The 21,404-nt window shown below is 47.6% G+C and overlaps 1 protein-coding gene across 2 annotated transcripts in view; it reads right to left on the bottom strand.

The window, feature by feature from the left end:
- Nucleotides 1–18,046, bottom strand: part of grik5 (glutamate receptor, ionotropic, kainate 5) — a 77,874-nt gene extending 59,828 nt beyond the window's left edge. The window contains exons 1-3 of one of the 2 annotated variants that reach the window (XM_085917776.1): nucleotides 17,282–18,046; nucleotides 16,989–17,042; nucleotides 11,988–13,047 (exon numbers count right to left, since the gene is read on the bottom strand). The gene's annotated coding sequence lies outside the window, so the exon portion shown is untranslated. Of the gene's footprint in view, nucleotides 1–11,987; nucleotides 13,048–16,988 lie in introns of both variants that reach the window. The other variant, XM_085917775.1, reaches the window with a different exon arrangement.
- Between the last annotated feature and the right edge of the window lie 3,358 nt (nucleotides 18,047–21,404).

Below are 21,404 nucleotides of genomic sequence, written 5' to 3' on the forward strand. Positions count from 1 at the left end.
GGCACTGCGTTAGCACGCTGCCAGACGCTTTTTACTTTGAACAGCCCTTGCCAGAAACAGAAGCAGAAAGCAATGCGTCATGCTCCGTAAATGACGCAACAATTGGGTGGTGGGCACAAAGTGGGAGGTTGCTTCCTTTTAATTGGCTTGTGGAATCAGCAAGTGGAACCGGGAGAAGAATGACAATGACGACTGTGCACAGCCCCCCCCCCGTCCAGCCCTTGCATTACTTTTTATGGAGACTCGTTAGCAGCATTCCACAGTGATCAAATGTCACGACATTAAGGGCCCATTTGTCACTTTTACTGGGGCCATTGGGAGCCGAGCGGTTCACATAGGGGATCAATTCCTAATCAATGCTCCATTCACAGCTAAAGCCAAGATTTTGAATTGAAACAGACTTTCAATCCATCAGTTTCTACACTGCTTATCTAAGAAACTATTTCAGCTGACATCAGGCTCGAGGCAGATGAACGAACAAACAAACTCCCGTTCATCCCTATGAAGAAGACGCAGAGCGCACACAGGTGGTCCTGAGCATCTTCAAGCTCAGGACACGCCCCCCAGGTAGACCCCGCCAGCCACATCCAGCAAGGCAAGGGCGAAAGGTTTAGCACCCGACATGGTGTGTTGTCGTGTGAAATGACACCCTGCAGGCTGCATGTCGCCGGAGCAGGAAGACGAGATAAGTGCAGATGGGCATGGACGGACGGGACGGAGGGATGGATGAGGTCACAGATGGATGGCGTGGACGGTAGATAGGGAAGGCAAGGGATCTTTTTAACCTTGAAAGCATTGATGCTTTGGACTAACTTCCACGCCGTTAGCTAAATGCTAATGCGCCATATTAACTACTGTGCTAAGAACCCGACTGGGTTCAAACTTCATTCGCATTTCTTTAACATATCCGGCACACTAGCTGGATGAACACGGATGGACGGCTGGATGGACGGACGGACGGACGGACGGAGGGAGGGAGGGAGGGAGGGAGGGAGGGATGGATGGATGGATGGATGGATGGATGGATGGATGGATGGATGGATGGATGGATGGATGGATGGATGGATGGATGGAAAGGTGGGTGGAAATGGACGGGTGATGCATGTGGATGAATAACGTACATGAATACTGGTGGATGATTAGCTAGAGTGGACGAATAGATGGTTGTGCAGAAGGAAGGAAGGACAGACAGGCAGCGCACAGTGCGACCAGCGGTCAGGCCTCTCGGGCGGCAATTCAAGCCAGCCAAACGGCAAACGTGAAGGGACATGTGTCATTACCACTTAAAACGACTTCACTTGCCGGATGAGCAACAGCGGCACAAAGTCTTCTTTTGGCACGTCGGCCCGCCAGCGCAACTTTGACTAATAACTCCTGGCCGGGCTGGGCTGGGGCGGGGCGGGCGGTGACGGATGCGCTTGCATGATTTATTTAGCTGCGCGTTTCTTTTTTGGCCGGCTGCGGCATCACGTGACGAGCCCTTTCAATTCATTAACGTGCGTTCGCCAAGATGATGACTGTTTATGAATGCGTGCCCTTGAAGAGCAGGAAGGCTTTTCAACACGCATTGCTGAAGGAAGACTATGAAAAAGGATTAACCCGCTATTATGGGGAGGTGTCAGATGCCTGTAAATACCCAAAAAACATTTGCGCCCGCCATCTCCCTTTAAGCTTCATCTCCACCCCGATCCGCCTAGGAAAGTCTTAACGGCTGTTAGTGATTCGCGTAACGCTTTCAAAGCGACACGCCGCTCGGGTTTGTATTCAGTTGAGCTCAAAGGAAGGATGCGGATTCGGAGGGAGGCACAACTTGAAATAAGCAAATACAGAGCCCCGCCCCCAAACCATTCGCAGGGGATTTAATCGCATTAAACATTTAAGAAGTGTGTTATTATTATTAAACTAAGAAAATTGTGAATACTAAAATTGGAAAAACATAAGTTCACAAAAAAATTTTGTGCACGGGTCATGTTGAAAACTCCGGCTGGCCTCCGAGCGTGGCAGGTGGCCGCTTACGAATAAAACTTCGACAGAAGCGGCCTTCCCTGCACCTCGCCGTCCGTGTTTGAAAGTGGTGCACTTAGCAAGGGTCAACTTGGAAAGATTTTCTCACGTGATGTTTGAAGTGCATCCTGAAGAGCCAGTGTAGGTATTTACCCGAGCCACATGCTGCTTCACCATGCCCATGATTTCTTGCTGCTCTGAGGAATGAGCCCGCGGGAGTTGCCGACAGACCATTTCTTGGACGCGCTGTTTTCATCAATCTATCGCTAATGAGCGTCACACTGTGCAGAGCTCAGAAAACAACTGTTGATCATGTTTATTCATCATATGCCAATGAGGGACCGGGCCACTTCAAACCAGGGGCCGAGTCTTCCTACTCTCTCAGAGTTAGCGTAATGGCTGGGTCGACTGCGACCTGTCTCGCCGCCAGTTTTGATTTCCTGCAAAGGCTCTCACGCAGATCAGCAGCTGCCAGCATGCGCACGCACCTCTGCCGATTTTGGCTCCAGATCAGAGCGAGACCAAACGCAAGCGCTCCACTTTTTTCTTTCTTTCTCGTCTCCTGCTGTGCGCGCGTATGCTGAAGGAGGTCAAAGGTGTTGCACGCTCTCACCGGGTAATCAATTTGTTGCGGGCCGGGACCGCAGAAGCCCTGAGTGGACATTGCCATTCCAGGTCGGGCAGAGAAGACATCGCTTGCACCTAAGCCTTCTAGATCAGCCAACAGCCGGAGGAGTTTACACGTTTTCTGCTGAACTATCGCTTCTTATCGCACACTACCCCCCCAATCGCCCGCCCCCACTCTGCTTTTACATCCACTGGCGGGGAAAAGCCTCGGAGGACGCACACATCCGCTCATTAGCATCTTTCAGCCTGGATTATTGTACAATGGCGTATTAATATTAAAGCCATTGTGGGAAGGTAAACGAGTGTGAATTAGTAATGGTGTAGCTTGCTTTGGGAAGGAAAACACCGCGTAATTGTACCTTTTGGGACTTGAACTAATCATCATTGGTTGACAAGGCAACCGCTGACTGACAGAATTGGTTGCGTCAACTATGTCAAAGGGGCCACCTCAACGCAGGTTAACAAATGACAAATTCCACCAAGCGTTCCCTGACAAAGTCCTGCAAGCGGCTTGGTGGAAACATGACTTTCGCACTCATGACAGTCATGCTCAGATCGAGTCGTTGAGGAAAATGGAAGTCGAGACAGCGTTGAGATAAATGGCCCCAATCTCCACGCAGGCAGTCGGCCAATCAAATCCACGCCAATCTGCCGAGCGGTACGTCGATGGCCCGGCGGGCCAGCGCATCCAAATGAAAACACAAGCAGCGTGCACACGGCTGACACCCGCCATCAGTCACGCAGCGCCGCCGGCCACCATGATTACCTGCTCTATGTAAATCCGGCGAGCAATAAGGCAGGTTATCCCTTTACGAGGCACCACTGTTATTGTCGTCAGCGGGCGGGAGATCTCCCCGCGGCGGCCAACTACAAAGCCATCATCATGATGCAGCGAGGCGAGCGGCCACAATTGGAAAAAGGAGAAGATGTGATCTTCAAGCGGCGCCTAGGACAGTTTGGCGCCAAAGAAAGGATGAACATGGAAGTAAGATCTGCCGTCTAAAACCATACAAAAGCGTCTAACATCACCACTTAGACAAACATCTTCATTGGCGGCTTTGGTGCTAAATGTCGCTTGTGTTGTGCTTTGATGAAATGTGTTGTTGTAAAACATTCATGATACATAGCTCCTGAAAAGAAAAATCACGTTTCATTGGATGGTGACATTAAGTTCTCAATACTTTTGATTTCTATAAAAATGCTCTATAAAGCAACGCGCCATTAAGTTTCGACTTCTGAGCAGACAGAGGCAGGCAGCCATTTGCTAATCCGCAGAACCAAAGCAGAGCAAAAACTGGGGTGAAAATGGGATTACTCAACTGCACGCCTTTCAAAAAAAACACAACAACAACAACAAACAAACAAATAAACAAACCCAATTTAATTACGATGTTCCCTCGGGTATTCAAACAAGCAAATGTTTACCTTTATGAGGTAATAATTACGGCTGGATGCGAGAGGCGCAAATCACTTCTTTGGGGCTTTGAGCATAATCAAGTGAAGTGATGCAACACCTTCTATGTAATAGGCCACAATCTACAGCAAAGACCCAATTTGCCGACTAATACCAGACGCTTAGCGGCTCTCGGGATAAGACACAAGCAATTTGCTGACTGCTTTTGTGTTAGTCGTTACCAGGGGTGGCTTTGGGATTTTCTTTCCTTCCTGGGGCTAGACTTTAGGGGACTGAGAAAATCATTTACAACTATACTCGCTGGAAAGGCTTAACTGGAGCTACACAGATTTCTGAGGGGGGGCGTGAATGACGCTGCCTCCACCGGATGCCACAGTCAAAAAAATCTTGGAGTCATTCAGGGTTTGAACATGACTACTCGAGGCTAGCTGACCCGACTGAAAGTACGAAAAAAGGGGGCCGGTATTTTGCCGCCCCGCGGCCATTTGGACGGAGGCTGCCGCCATGGATGTGACTCACGCGCTAATATCGCCGATCGACAGAGCCCGTTGCGGCATCTTGACTCACGCTTCAAAAATACCAAAAACATTGAGAGCGGGTGATGCAATTTGGCAGCAAAAACATATCTCGCACACAAATACTAAGCGAAGAATGAAATCAAAGGGTGGAGAGAAAATAAAAAGCAATCAAGCTGTTACGCGCTTTAATGAGGGATGCTGCCTCCGCCAGACCGACCTATCTGAGATTAAATTGACTAGATAGCGTCTTATTTATTCAAGTATGGCACAATAATTCTCAGGTGGCTGCTTTCATTACTGGCCCGCGAGGACATAAAGGTTTCCGCCGGCGGACCTTTATTGTCAACATCGCAGCTGCGGTGAAAATGCGACGCAATGTGCCGGGAGGGGCACAAATAAAGTATGAAGAAGGACGCCCACACTTATTTTGAGGCGGCCATAACCGACGTCAACGGCAAGTGTACAAGAAACTCGTCTTTCATTGGAACGCGCCAGATCTTTCATTTGTTTGTGTCAAAAATGCAAAATGGCTCTTTTTGACTGGCTTCTTTCATTTCACACTTGACGGGTGGCCAGGCACTCCAGAAAGCCATCCGTTTGGGTGCAAGCAATTCTAAAGTCAATTTCCATCTTAACTTTAGAGGAGCGTTTCCATTTGATCTGGAGACGGAAATCACTCAATTACGCCGCCTAATGGTCATTTCGGCCATTGGAAACAAAAGCGCTTTTAGTCACAACAAAATAAAAGATGACCCCCGTGACAAAACGTGACTGTCAATTGGGGCTCAAACAAGTGGCGCTTAGAGACAGTCAGAAGCAACAATTACAATATGGAGAAGGCTGCATGCGCCCGCCGCATGTGTGGCTTTCGATTACGAATCAATTAAGATGTATCGTGGGTGCAAAGAGTGTGGTGGTATCTGATCAAAGCGAGAGGCTGCTCTCCAGATTTGCCTTTGTCTGTAGTACCCCCCGCGGGAGCGTCAGGTTTGATCACTGATTGCATTATTGCGGCCCCCTGCTAGGATGCCATTTTACGGCGACATGCTTTGCTTTGCACAAAATGCTGATTGGATTAAAGGGAACGTGCTTTCACCTTGGGATCTGTTTTTTTTTTTTTTCCCAGTCGAGATGAAGATATGCTCAAAAGCGGCGCATCTTTGAATGAAGAACGAAACAAAATTGGAGGAAAGGTCAACGCCATCAAGTGCTGTTATGCCTCTTTCACACAGTTTTGCGACAACATCAAAAAATAGCTGACTCTGATCTGATTGTGGTCTGCAGACTCATTTCAGAGTTTGAAGCAAACACGGTGAAGCAGCATTTGGCTGTTATGCTGGCACCCAAATACAATAAGCCTCTTACAATGCCACAGATGTGACTCTCTGTGGTATGTTTGGGTGTCATTTTTCTCTTTTAAATAGCTCTGTGCAGTGTGCTATTCTCGTTTTCATGTAAATGACCATCCCCCGGTGTTCCGAGACCGCAGCTGCGACCGACGCAAGCAAACAAGCCTCCGGACAGCACGAAGAAAGACTTGAGCCGCGGTGAAGCAACACGCCAGGCCATCCAGAATGCCTTTTTGCCACGCTCTGCGGTGCCCCCCTAGTGACCTCCCGTCACACGGCGGTGACGTGGCAGAGTCAGGACACCCATCGAGGATTGCTGTGACGCAAAAACGGAGCGCTGTCAAAAGTTGTGTCGGGTGTCGCTGACACAGCGGAAAACGGCAGCAAGCGACACGGCTGGCGTGACGATTTCTCCGTTCGCAAAAAACGATCACGCCGGGCACACGCTGCCCGCATTGCTTTTATCTTCTTACAATTCGATCTTAATGAGTCCATTAAGCGGGAGGCCATTAGCGGCCATCTCTTTACGAGCCACCAAACAGCTCAGTCGGGAGAACGTTTATACAAAAAGAAAAAACAAGTGTCCATTCAAGCCCAAGCCCCCATCACAATGGTCACTAACACACATGCGTTCGCTACCCTCCCCCACTCAGCCTGGGGTTCTGAAAGCAAGCAGGAGTGGACAAACAGCTAAGCAAATAGGGCTCTATTTTTTGCTCCATTAGGCAATGATGAGGCAAGCTTTAGTGCAAGCTGGTCAAGCACCTGAGGATTGAAGGCGCCAAGCAAGGAGGCTCAAACACGCCGCTCGCTGGCTTGCCTCAGCTTGACGAAAGGCGCCCGGGCGGCGTTTTACAGAGATGAGACACTCCACGGGACACCATGGATGCTGGGAAAAGCTGACACTGAGCTAAAAACGCTAAAAATACAGTCCACAGCCCATGACCTCAAATGACCCCCAACCTCAATTTTTCATGCCTCATTGAATTCAACTTGGGAAGATTTTGCTTTTTTTTCCCATCGCCACATTTTCCGTGCCAGGTCTCTTTAAATTGAGACGTCTCGCTTTGATTTTGTTATTGTAAATTTAGCGTGAGTATAAATTTCTTGCATTTTGACGAGCTAATCTTCATCTCAGCGGGCAAGTGATTCCTTCTCACAGGGCTCGTGGTGGGGAACAAGCCTCAATATTTGGTTCAGCGGGTTCCGCGCGCTTTCTCGCCAAGGATCCGGGTCGGATCTTTCTGGCTGCCCTCCCCACTCCTGAAGTACTAGAGGAACATTCATCAAAGACTGTCCAATTCGGCTTTTTACTAGACGGCAAGGTCAAAACGTTTGTGAGGCGTACTAGACTGCAAGATGGATGTGCCATCATTGTCATACAGCAAAGAGAGGAAAAAATGCCCAGCACCTAGTACTTCGCCAAGACTACACACCAAGATAATATTTTCAAATAAAATTTTTCTCTCAAGAGCAATGTTGTAAATCACACAAACAAAACGTGCAAATCAATCGCTTTTCATTGTAAACTTTTGCACCTGAAGTAAGGACGAGAACTAGCTCGCAAGCGCTAAATCACCACAATGGTTCTGATTGGGTCAATGTCGCAGAATTGGACAGAGTACAATCCCAATAAAAATGTGAAAACGGTATATCGCAGCCACAAACCTTCATTGAATCACAGCTCTGTATTAAATATACAACAGGAGAGGTAGTCATTGCTTTGACCTTATGGACGAACAGCTCACGTTTATAGGCTTCAGTCGGGAAGTCAGAGAGACACCCAAGCACAAATTGGCTTACTGCTCTGCATCAAATATGAAATTGTTCCACTTGTTGCTATGCTACTTTGTTTGTCAACCACGTTGTGAAGCCAATCATCTCTTTGAAGGCAACTATAACCCCCCCCCCCCCCCCTCACTTTCCATCCTGGCAAAACAGAAGCGGTTGGGGTAGCAGTGTGTTATCAATGTGCAGCTGCAGAAATGGTATTATTTAATAATCTCGGTTGTCAGAGGCTGAGCAGCAGTGCGAACAAAACGAGCCCTCGCTAAAGCCATCACATTGATCCCATGGATGGAAGGTCTTTTGCTGCTCTAGGGCCCCTCTAATACAGTACAGACACACATGCACACACCACACACACACACACACACACTGCATATTTTTTGCCTGTCCCTTCCAACCTTTCCGTCGCCGTGACACTCCGAGCTAGAAGCCGGCGTAATAGCGTTATTCGCAGCTCATTGGTCTGTTTGACGGGACTATCTTGATTGAGCGTCTCCCGGGTATGGTGGTTGGAAAAAAAGGGTGGGGGGCAGCTATGCGACTGTGACAGTGTATAAAGATGTGCACATGTCCCAGGCGAGACGACGTCATTGCTCGCATCGGATGCAATGGCAAATCAAAGGAGGCGGAAGCATTGCACAACGCTCTTGGGCGTGAAACGGAGGCGCCATAGTACGAGTCGGGGAATCGGGGCTCGCTCTCATCAGCTGGTTTATCCTTCGTGACAGAAGATCATAAAAAAAGGAAATGCTCAAAGAAGCTGTGGGCGGAATTGCCACTAATTAGTCCACATTAACCTCGGGACCAATATGAAGGCAAAAGGCTAATTCAAGATCCCAATAAGCTGAAATAAAACAGATGCTGGAAATATTGTTGGCCTTATGCAGAGGCTTCTTGGTTGACAGTCAGAATTTGCTCAAGGAATGCTAATTTACGCCCAACTCGCAAGAGGAAATAAACTACATTTGGACCCCACCAAAAATGCCCAAAACACATTTGAAATATCCATTCATTCATCCATTCATCCGTTCATCCATCCATTCATCCATCCATCCATCCATCATCTGTACCACTTGTCCTCACAGGGGTCACGGGCAGTCATCGGGCAGTAGGCAGGGGACACCCTAAACTGGTTGCCAGCAAATCGCAGACATTTGAAATATTACTGTAATTTTCGGACTATAAGTCGCTCCGGAGTATAAGTCGCACCAGCCATAAAATGCACAATAAAGTGAAAAAAAACATATATAAGTCGCACCGGAGTATAAGTCGCACTTTTGGGGCAAATGTATTCGTCAAAATCCAACACCAAGAACAGACATGAATGAGCAACAACAGGCTAAACGATAGGTATGCTAACGTGACAAACACAAACGAAGAGCTGAGAACGGGCCTGACGTAACATTCAGAATTATTCTAATAACTATTACATAAATAACACGTTTATAAAACCATGTGTGTCACTCCAATTCATTAAATCAATCAATCAGTCCTTTATGTAAACAATGCCGCGTACGCACGCTGTCGGACTCGTCGTGATTTGCATTTCAAATTATTCCACAGAATGCTTGCTATAATATAACGATATATAAAGTATATTTCAAATAACTATCATATTACAACAATATTATCAAACCATTGTGTCACTCCAAATCATTAAATCCATCAATCAAATTCCTCGTCCTTTGTCAACAACGCCGCGCGTGGGCCCTGACGTCAGCCTCGTCGTTATTCCACAGATCTAGTATATAAATATATTGTAGCATTAACAAAGTGCAAGCAAAGACGTGGGTTTGGTAAACGGCTCTTTATTTAACAAAAGAAGAGTTCAACGAGGCAACAACTACTGAACTTCCAGCCATGGAGGTGGAAGAGAGCTCCATAGAATAGGACCGGGCGTGCGTAAAAGCCATGTCCGAGCCCCATCCACCGTCCCCGGACAGCCACCCGGTCGAGCGCCGGCCCCCGACTTCCATCCACAGAGTGAAAGAGAGCTCCGTCGAGTCGGACCGGGCGTGCGTAAAAGCCATGTCCGAGCCCCATCCACCGTCCCCAGACATCCACCCGGCCGAGCGCTGGCCACCGACTTCCATCCACGGAGGTGAAAGAGAGCTCCGTCGAGTCGGACCGGGCGTGCGTAAAAGCCCTTATGTGTTTTCAAACCTTATGTGTCACTCCAAATCATTAAATCCTTCTAACTCTTCGTCCTCCGTGGTCACTTACAAACAAAGCCACTAACGATGCCGGTAGTGCGTGGGGCCCTTCGTCGTCTTAGTCATCCCGTGATCGAATCTTTGTCCTTTATGTAAACAACCGCCGTGCTGCTGACGTCACTTGAAATTCAAATTACAGCAATCCCTTGCTACATCGCGGTTTGTTTATCGCGGTTTCCCTTTTTGTTTTTTTTGTTTTTAGATTTTTGAAAAAATTCACATATAAGTCGCTCCTCAGTATAAGTCGCCCCCCCCCCACCCAAACTAAGAAAAAAAACGCGACTTATAGTCCGAAAATTACGGTATATACCAGTACCAAAAGACAGAGAAGCATATCAGCGACTATCGCTGCCCTTTGCCACATGAAGGGCAATCAACAGCGCATAAAGTCAAAAGGCAGTCTGCACCGATACCAATATTGATATGGTTGATACTGTACGTTGCCACTACTCGCACATGTACAAAATTAAATGCACTAATACTAAAGTCCCGATACCACTTCCACAGTGTGTCATTTTCCTTCCAAGTAGGAGGCATTTTGTGAAGATTGTGTAAAATTGAAACCAGAATTCTTTAAATTGGCTACACACAGCGGGGCAATTAAAGCAATTAAAGCAATTAAAGTAACATTTCTTTGTGCCCAATCAGATTTCATCTTATATTTATCGCCATGTTCATCTAGGCATGGGTGGCCAACCCGCGGCTCGCATGCGGCTCTTTGCCTGGTCGCATGCGGCTCTTTTACGTTCATATCAACATTTGTGTTTGTGGGGGTTTTTTGTGTGTGTTGCTTCGCTTGAGTTCAATATGGTATTTCCGTCAAACACGTATGCGCATGAGGTGAAATCCTGCAAAGGAAGAGGGGCAAACCCATTCAAGGAAGCAAATAGTGTAAATTCCGCTCTCAAAAGGGCAGGGAGAAAATACACAGCTAAACAAAAATATGAAGATGAACACAGGGCGTTTTTAAAAGAGTGGGAAAGTTTATATCTTTTTGTTGAACGCAATGGCCAGCCATTCTGCCTGATATGTCAGACGTCATTAGCGCATTTCAAAGCTTCAAATCTTCAGCGCCACTTCAGCTCAATTCATGCTAATTTCGATAAGGACTTTCCAAAAGGGACTGAATTTCGCAAGCGCAAGTTGGACACTTTGAAAAGTCAGGCAGAAAAACAGGTAGTTTTTCCCAAAAATTACGAAACACTCAGAGACTGTCACGCTTTGTGACATGATAATGTCACGCAATAAATTTGGCTGAGCAGAAGTGTGTGTGTGCGTGTGTGTGTGTGTGTGTGTGTGTGTGTGTGTGCGTGCGTGCGTGCGTGCGTGCGTGTGTGTGTGTGTGTGTGTGTGTGTGTGTGTGCGTTTGTGTGCGAGTGAGTGTGTGTAGGTGTGTGTCTGGGGGGTTGTTCATGTGTGCTCATGTGTATGATGTGGCTCTTTGCGGTAACACAGTAAAAAATGTGGCTCTTAGTCTCTGACTGGTTGGCCACCCCTGGTCTGAGGAATGACCGAGGCTGTTTCTTTAACCAAACCGATTTTAAATTGATGACAAAGAATTTTCCGCCCTCTGATTTGTTGGTGGGACCACAAGGAAAGCAAGTTTGTCACAATCTGCACACGTCAATACATTTAATAATAAGGATTTTAGCTAAGTGTAATGTTTTCTACTTCAGTGTTGCACGTGTTTTTCCCTTGGTTGTGACCTGCATCGATTGATGGGTTCGATAATTGCAGCGTGATAGTGACGGTATTGGGAACAGATTTTTTTTCCCTTCTTGGGGCTAAAGGGGGACTTGACTGATATATGCGAAATATATTTTAGAATATCAAAGAAAATGCTGGATGGGCTTGAGTGGTGTGTACAAAGATTTTTGAGGGTTCTGTGGCCCCTCAAAGCCCCGGTCTAGCGCCCTCCCTGTGACTGAGGTCCCAGTATGAAATACACCAACGCATTCACATTGCCCGGAGCGGGAAAAGCGCAGGAAAAGCAAACCCCTGCTGTCAAAAAACTAAACAAAACAACAGCGCACATCCGAACAGGCGGAACGGGAATAGGAAGGTTGTTACTCACAGAAGGAATGAAGACGGCAATCAGAAGCGTCACAGCAGGAGAAGAAGGAGAAGATCTGGCACGGAGATCTGAGCTTTCTGAGCGCTTCAGCCAAGGGGGGCGGCCAAGGGGGGGCCACAGGGCCGCATGGTGTGTCACTTAGGAGCTGCGGGGGCAGGGGCGCGTGTGAGGCACACAATGAAGGAATTTGCAGGCTTCCGTCTTTATTGAGCGATGAAACAAAATAATCCCTCGGATTGATGGAGGGGGCACTGGGGGTGGATAAAAAAGTCAACGGCAAACAGATGAAGAGGAGGCTTGGGCACACCTGCTCTCTTTCCTGCCTTCCACCTGTTCTGTTGGCGCGGGCAGGCCTGCTGCAAAAACAACAGGGCTGCCGCCGTCGCCTCACCCCTCCTCGCTATGCCTTTTATTCTTCCTCCTTCCTCCTTCACACGACGCTCAGAATGACAATGAGTCAACTGCCCGGCACGTTTGTCCGTCTACCGAGTCATCTTTCCAGTGGCAGGTTTTTATCCGCTCCCGTTCTCCAGCGCATCCACGGCAACAAGAAGCTGCTTAATTTGTCGCTCTCGCTTTTGTACGTGCTCGTTACGTTCTTCGGTCTACTCCATCAGGATGAAAAAGAATTGCCCCGTGCCTTATCTCGATAAAAAGGAAACTACAGGCTAAGAAAAAAGGGGGCGGGGGGAAAAATGGGATGAAATTGTTCCATATAAAATTGAGCTCTCCTTCTGCCCTGACAAGAGAATGGGGACACAAAGTCTTCTCGGTGGGGAGGAGGGGGAGGCGTGGATTTTCAATTACTCCTTGTGGAAAAGAAGCTCGGTGGCCAAATGTTGCAATCTCAACAGGATATCCGGGGGATAGTTCCGGACATGTCCGAAGGCGCTGCCGCCTCGCCGGGGCATCACTGCGGCCTATTTGCTCTGCGATGATCCCCGACAAGCCGCTCGACAGGCGAACCGGATGGCGGATTCCTCAGGGGGGCCTCCTTGATTGCGCCGCTACCGGTTTAGCAGGCCGTCACCGCGTCCACCTTCTTCACATCTGGAGAAGACTGTGGACACAAGGAGGAGACATGAGAAGCACACGTTATAACGCTCACTTGACGGTCTGGCCAATTGCGGCCCCGGAGGAGCTCCAATGGCCTTCGGGCCCCTTTGGGCTCCTTTGGGGCTAGGTGAGAACACAACATTGGAAACAGTAAGCCGTGTCTTTTTATTCACATCTCGGCTAAACAGAGTGGACCACTCCTCCCTTAAGCGTTTCCAGTTGTGTTGTGATGGCCTTTATTGGCTTTTTTGGCAACTTTTAACGTTGAAGCAGCATGCTGAGGCTGCGTGTTGGCTGGATGGAGAAGCATATGAAAGGTTAGCGGAGCAGCCTCCGCCCTCGATGGCCGCCTCGGCCTACTTCCTCCTCACGTCTCCGCTCACTTCAATCGTCTCACTTTGGAAACACTCCACCCTGTCACTTTCTCCTCTCAATGCCCGCATTAGATTTGATACACTCAAACTTGATCATGACGCTTCTTGTTGTATATTCACAGCCAGTCACTCGCTTGGTATCCTCAATGGCGGAGAGATAAAATATTTTTTTATTTCATCTCTAAATAAAATTTATATTCTCGAATAGTCACAAAATGCTTGGTTTGCGTGGTGGAGTGTGAAAATTATTTCGTCTCTCAAGAACAAAAAGGGTAAATAAGGTTAATGGAATTATTTTTGAGATGTTGAAGTACAGGTCCAGGTTTCAAAGTTTTGGGTTTTGTGCAAATTCTTCGTCATGTGGACGTGTCGAGCAACTGTCATCACGGCTGACTAATATAGAGCCATTTACACATTAGAAGAAAAAAAACTTCAACTGCCGCTATAATAATTCCGATTTCAAGTTGCTGTCATGAAATTGTGACTTTAATGTGCATTTGATGTGTGCGGCGCAGTCGATGATCTACACACATTTGACAAGCGCCATTTTGTAAGCACAAATGAAATGCCGGCCGTGATTAATTCCATTCCCTTCATCGTTATTTTATAATTTTGAACCGCTTATTTGTGTTGTCACAAATCAGGTGGCCCTTTTATAAGGTGCCAAGACATTTAGTCACGGAGGGAAGCTGACAGGTATGAAAGTCGATCGCAAATGGGGAGCTTAGACACACGCTTTTTTTATTATTCATCAGGCTCTATCCATCGTTTTATTCACACAAGCTCAAGTCAGCCGGAGGATGTCAAATTTGAGCTCCCACAACAGGTTGCCTCCACTCGTTACTATGCAACAGTTTCCACTTGTTCAATGTCTACAAGCAATCCTGAGGCAGCGACAAGCGCTGGAAGCTCACGAGAAATCCTTGCCAGGACCGACTGCTTCATCTCCTCCAGGCTGCCTGTTAGTGTCCAGTATAGCGGATGGCCCACGTGGGAAAAGAACAGTGGAGTCCATTCGCTCTCCACACCGATCGATACCGCAATGTGGACATACGTGACCCGGCAACGGATTGCCAGATTCGCAGAGGACCGTTTAGAATGGGATGGCCATTAGAAGAGTGTGTGTGTGTGTGTGTGTGTGTGTGTGTGTGTGTGCGTGCGTGCGTGCGTGCGTGCGTGCGTGTGTCTGTGTGTCTGTGTGTGTAGGTGTGTGTGCGTGCGTGCGTGCGTGCGTGCGTGCATGCGTGCATGCGTGCGTGTTGGCGAGCTTGAAAGCGGAGCTCCTGTGGTGTTTTGCTGCAAGAGCATTGTGACAGCAATTGTGAAAGCTAGTAATTGACGAGTGAACTCTGCGAGCTCATGACATATACATGTTGACTAGGGTTGGGAAGATTCACCGATATGCAATCGGAAAATCGATACGACCTGTAAGATGCAGTTGCATTGTATCGCATCGCACTGGATCACATTGTTTTAAAATTAAATCGTACTGTATCGCACCGTATCGCAGGAGATGGGAGAATTGTATCGCATCTTATCATTGGCAATTCCATGAATCGTGAATGCATTGAATCGTTGGGAGTGTATCGAGATGTGTATCGGATCGCTTTGATGGTGAAGATCCCATCCTTAATGTTGACATATACATGACATATACATGGTCCAAATTTGGTAGCATTTGGACAAATCCAAAGACACATTCCTTTTTTAAATTTTTAATATTCTGTACGAATAGGAATTATTTGAAGACATTTTGCATGAATGTTTTATTTTGACAAAGACTATTTGCAACTTCCAAAAAGTTACCGCCTCCAAAATATAGCAACATTATTGACTTTGTCGAATGGCGGGTTTCAGAATTAAGTGTCATTTTTTGGGATAATTAAGACGTTCGTGCTTGGGAAAATCCCATTTAAGAGCGCTGCATTGCCAAAGTGTTTAGTCCACGTGAGTGTGTCCGATTGCAAAGCCTTTATTGCCACAATTAACATGTAATCACCAAGAGGTGTGAAAACACTGAGGTGGGCGTGAATTGGCATGTGGAAGCTAAACGCTACGAAAAGCCAGGCGTGCTCGTGTGTGTGTGTGTGTGTGTGTGTGTGTGTGTGTGTGTGTGTGTGTGTGTGTGTGTGTGTGTGTGTGTGTGTGTGTGTGTGTGTGTGTGTGCGTGTGAGTGTGTCTGTGTGCGTGCGTGCGTGCGTGTGCGTGCGTGCATGTGCGCATGCGTGTGTCGTGTCGCATGTGTCATGCCTGAGGCGATTAGACATGTTGATCTTGCAATCCGGCGAGCTGAGCTTGAAAACACACCTCTCTCCTCCTTGCATTGTCTCGCACAGGCACAAGCAAGACAATCTGAATGATTGACCCGCGTAGAAATACACGCAGTACTTTGACACACACACGCACACTGACACAGTCGTCTATTCATTCGCTGGTGACGTGTTAGGCGCGTCTGTACTCTGTTTGAATGCATATCCAGAGAAAGAAAGCCAGAGGATAACACTCCAACAGATGCCAGCTGTGAATGAGATGAGGATGAGGAGGAGAAAGATAAGGGTTGATGGAGCCCAAGTAAAAAATGGAAGAATGTGAGGGGGAGGTCAGGTTCATCATTGGGAAGTGGGGTGAGTGCAGGACAATTGAACTAAACCATTTACAGCCAATCATTGGAACAGGACAGACGGAGGGATGAGGCCGGATAGAAAAGTTGAACACAGGGAAGTACAGACACGATTGTGATATGGACGTGCAGATCACAAGAATGGATGAGGGCATTGGGATGGAGATGTTAGCAGAGGGCCTGAGAATGGATTAAGTGCCATACACGTGAGTAGGGATTCATTAGATGAGGACATGAGGCAGGAGATGTCAGAGGACATGACCATCAGGAATAGGAAGGAAAATGGATATAGCGGGAGAAGATATGGGGAGGAGTGGACGGCATGGACAGCACATGAGGGTGGAGGCATCAGAAAAGGACACCTGGGTGGACATATCAGGAAACATGAGGAGGATGACGAAGGTGGATTCATCCGGAAGAAATACAACAGGAGACGACGGTTAATTCCGGAAAAGACATTAAGATGTGGACACGCGTGGGGGTGGACCCCTCAGGAGAAGCCACAAGGATGGTGACATCATTAGTGGACACGCATTGGCTACATTGGGAAAATACATGAGAATGGACACCAGCGAGGTGGAGGAGAGTCGAGTCGACAAGACCAGACTGAACAGAGGACATAAGAATGAATTCAGATAGAGGCATCAGAAAAGAAAATGAGGACAGCTGCATCGAGAGCGTAATGGGGATGCGTGCGGAAACTGGACAGAGGACATCGTGGACATGACATCAGGAAAGGACGTGAGGATGGCTGAGAAAACGAGCAAAAATAAGGATGGGGTGGAGGCAAACAGGTGGGAGAGGGGGGCGAAGAGGAGGGGGAGCGGAGCTGGCAGAAGCAGAGACACCGGTTGACGCTTGGGGGAAAAAAAGAAAAAAAATCATAAATCAACGGACAGAGGAGGATGAGGAAGGAGAAGAAGGAGGGAGGACAGGCATGCACTCACTCACCCATCGGAGAGGGTCTCCCGGTGCCTCGCACAATCCCCGCTCTGTGATCCCGTCCTGGGGAAAGGCGCAGTGAGATCGCCGAGCTCCTGTCCACTGAATACCAATGTTGCCGACGGGGGCGCGCACGCACGCATCAAGTCTGAAGACTATGCGAACCACGACACGGGACAGCGGGACACACGCAAAATACGTCCACACTTGCACACTCACTCGGCTGTGCTCGCGCACTCGCGCGCCAGTCGCCCGCCTCACTGCGGCGAGGCACTCGCTCGCTTGCTCGCCCGCTCTCTCACCGGGGGATGCAGATGATCGCTCTGTCCGCGTTCAGCGTACATCCATGTGTTGCTCCGTCCGTCTGTCTGTCCGTCCGTAGCAGTAGTACATCCACTCGGACTTGCGTGTGTACACTTTCTCTGCTTCGGCTGCATCCACTTTGCGTCCTCCACTTACTCAATAGTGCGTCTCTCTCTCGCGCGCGCGCGCGCTCTCTCACTCTCTGTCTCTCTCTCTCTCTCTCTCTCTGTCTCTCTCTCTCTCTCTCTCTCTCTCTCTGTGTCTCTCTCTCTCTCTCTCTCTCTCTCTCTCTCTCTCTCTCTCTCTCTCTCTCTCTCTCTCTCTCTCTGTCTGTCTGTCTGTCTCTCTCTCTCTCTCTCTCTCTCTCTCTGTCTCCCCCTCTCTCTATGTCTCGCTCTCCCTCGCTCTCGCTCCCTCTCATCCACCACCCACTCCTCCTCCCCTCTCTCTTTTTCCCCTCAAAGGTGTTTTTCCTCAAAGATGAACATCTACTGCCCGGCACCTTCGTCTCTGTCAGTCAGTGCGATCAGCCTTTGAATTAGGAAAGGCAACACACACACACCAGAAAAAAAATACTCACGAGGAGGGAAAACACACTCGTATTAAACACACACATAAACATACACTGGCGGAGGACGGGTTAGACACACTAAACTACCCTGACAGAGTTTGACACTACTTCATGCTCAAGCGTGATAAACGCTATCACACCAGCATGCCTCGCACCCTGACTGACGCAAAAACACACACACACGCGCACACACACACGTGCGCACGCACACGCAATTCAGCCTGTTCTCACAAGAATTTAGTCGAATTTTACAACCAAAGAAGTACTCGGAATTGTTTATTTCTCATCAGAAGAAGAAAAACAAATTTCAATCAATAAGAACAAGCAGATTAACAAAAACAAAATAAACAAGTAAGGCAAAGTGTAACCCAAGCCCCTTCCTCACATTATGAAATGGAAAAATGACCGAATTTCCATGGCCTACACACAGCGAGACTTCAATATCATGAAATGCAACGATAGATCATCATTACAATCAAATATGGTGATAAAAAAAACACGTTTTGTAGTAGAAAGCTTCACTTAACTCTGCGAGGGCAATTTAAAGAGTAATGTACACCGTTGATTGTCTTTTAATTAAATTCCACATTTATTCAGCTGTCCTTTGAGGACGTTCATCTCTGTGGGTGATATTCATTTCCCGGCCTGTAGGAGGCAGCAAAGATAGGAAAGACGAGTGTATTTTCACTTGAGCGTCATCTACTGGATGTGATGGGTCATTGCCCCACTTGGTCCTTTTTCAAGCAATTTGGACTGGCAAAAAAGCACCAACATTTTATCTAAACAACCACCGACACAAAATAATGATTTGACGCATTTAAAAACTGCATCACAATCCAGCTACAATCACTTTGAACATGTCCCAATTCAAACTTAAATAACTGACTGGGTGAGGAAGCAGTGCGTGAGGAACCAAATATGCTTCCACAGCAGAAATCAAAATCACATTTATACCGGAAATATATTTCCTAATGAAGGAACCAAAAGTGGTTCGCTGGCAGCTAAAGTCGCATCATAATTTAGACGTGAAACATTTCCTACCCAAGTGGCCAAGTATGGTTCTTCCCCATCTGAGAAAGTTCTAATAAGCAACATTTCTGACTTAAGGGCCCAAATGCAGTTCCACACAAGCTGCACATCAATGAAGAGCAAACTGAGGCAAAAATATTTCCTACTCAAGTAACCACAGGAACTCCACAAGGCGAGAGCAAGACCAAAAGCCAGACTTCCAATGACAGCAACTCACGCATGGTAATCGCCACACAGAAATGCTGTGACACAACTTGAACTCTCACTGGCATTGCACGCAGCCCCAACGCCCGTTTGTCTGCCCCCCGTGCCAAACTATCTATTCTGCAACAGCAGCCTACAGTTCATTTCCATCCCACACTACTTTGCTCTTGACACCTTGAGGAGGAACATTTGACACACGTCACACAAACACACAAATGACGAGCACAGTGTAAACTTTACTCAAGTGTTACACGTGCACCCCCACCCTTGTCCGAAGATGGTGGGATAATGCAAGAGGATGCGGCGGGAATTAGGGAAGGAAGGAGGGACGACAGGGGATTGACATTCAGGCCAAGCTGTACGCTCTGTTGCCGGAATAATGATGAGCTCCTTGGCATTCTGCTCACATCTGCTTCACTATCAATGATAGGGAGGGAGGAGAGAGTGGGAGGGGTGGGGGGAGGAAACAAGGTGAACGACAGAGCAGGGGATGAAAGGAGGGATGTAATGGAGGACAAAACAGAAGAGTGTGCAAACGCACTTGATAGGCTCCCCAAGACACACATGAAACGAAGCTAACAGTCCCACAGCGTTGCAGCAAAGACACACACACACGCACGCGTACGAGAAACCAGTCGTTTTCAAATCGAGGACCACCCAAAAAGAACAGCACGGCGCTCTCCACATACCAGCATAATGGCATCAAAATACAGTAACATAGTAGACCTAAGTGCCCAGCAACAATAAAGCTATTTTAATCCTAAAAAGTAAATAAAAGATAGGGGGGGATCTCATTTGAGTCAGGACCACCAATGGCTCCAAGGCTAAACTAGCAAAAGGTAATTAGCTTACGATGTTTATTTTAGTGTAGTTACGCTACGCTAGTGGACCACAGTTTGAGAAACAAGTATTGGCTCCCATATTAAACCAAGCTAACGGCTCCTTAGGAGTGACCAACTACAAGAACAAGCACACAGCCAGGCGCGCAGGCACTACTTTGTCAAAGTCAGCGCGGGTATAGTCGCGCTGCCTCAGCAGAGGGAAGCAGAGGATACTTGGAAAACGGTGAGCGCCAGCAGAAGAATGGAGCAAGGTACCGAGCTGAGCAAGCAGGGAGCCATCAATTAGAGGAATGCCACCACAAAGCGCGACGAGTGATTCATGTAGCAGATTACGCCGGCAGCCCCGCCCGCCGTTAATGACAATATGTTAATAGCGTGCAAGACGGTCGAGGGAATCGTCGTGTCCTTCTACTTGACGCCGTCCCAATTAACTGTCGTGGTTTTTTAACCACTTTCACAGAGACTGAATGTGCTTGTTTTCCATCACACACTGAAAAATCTTTTCAGGTCGTGTCAATATGTCCTTGTTTTCTTTTTTGCAAAATGCCAAATGGCGAACGCAATGTACCTGTTTTGGTGGGGTGGTCCTCTCTCATGCAAATTGGCCACGTCTGACTCCGCCCCTCTCTTGCACAGGACCAATGATGAGTGTTGATTGTCTTTTTTCAGGTGGCTTTGTCTGACTTCTTTCAGTCCATTTATCAATGTCAGACATGTTCATGTGCCACGTTGCTCAGTACATAAAAACATTTTTTTTTTTTTTAAATAGCAGTCCAATTCACCAAATCGGTGGAACGTTTTCCGCAATGAATGACAATGCACGGTAAAATCCGAATCGCGGCGAGCTTTTCGAGGCCCATATTGAAAACAAAACATTAAAATGCAACGTCCCAAAAGCTGAGGTGCTAAAAAAAAAGAGAAAGAAATCAGCGCCAAAAACGACTTCAAGCTATCTCTAATTAAAATTTGCTCCTGAATTGATAGTGATGCGGGAAAAATGACACCGATATCATTATGGGGCCGATTCTAGGCTTCATTCAAAATATCAAGTATTCGCGAAGGCTGCCGAGACTAGCAAACGATACTTAGGGAGCCCACTTGCTGCCGTTCACCTGCCAGGAAGTAACCGATATGCACGGCTGGCGCAATGCCCTTGCCCGAAAAGTCAACGCTACATTCGAAAATTGGACCTTTTGAGAAGAATATGAAAAAATGTGAACAACTTCATAAAATGAAGCAAGCATTTGCTGATAAGAAGTCATTTGATTTGTTCTCACCAGGACAAATTGCTCGGTGCGGCGCAGACGCTTCATCCCAAGGAAGATGATTGGTTGGATTTTGCCTTCCCGGCGCCGGCTTGCATTGTTTACATTGTTAAATCCATCACATGCTCGCAGCGGCCTGGCTAATCATGAGCAGGGGTGATCGAAGCGCCACTTTTCCAATAGCTGCCGATGGTACGCTAACGCTCCAACG

The sequence above is a fragment of the Syngnathus leptorhynchus genome, chromosome 8 (genome assembly GCF_054491065.1).
Source record: "Syngnathus leptorhynchus isolate UIUO chromosome 8, UIUO_Slep, whole genome shotgun sequence".
Lineage (NCBI taxonomy): Eukaryota > Metazoa > Chordata > Actinopteri > Syngnathiformes > Syngnathidae > Syngnathus > Syngnathus leptorhynchus.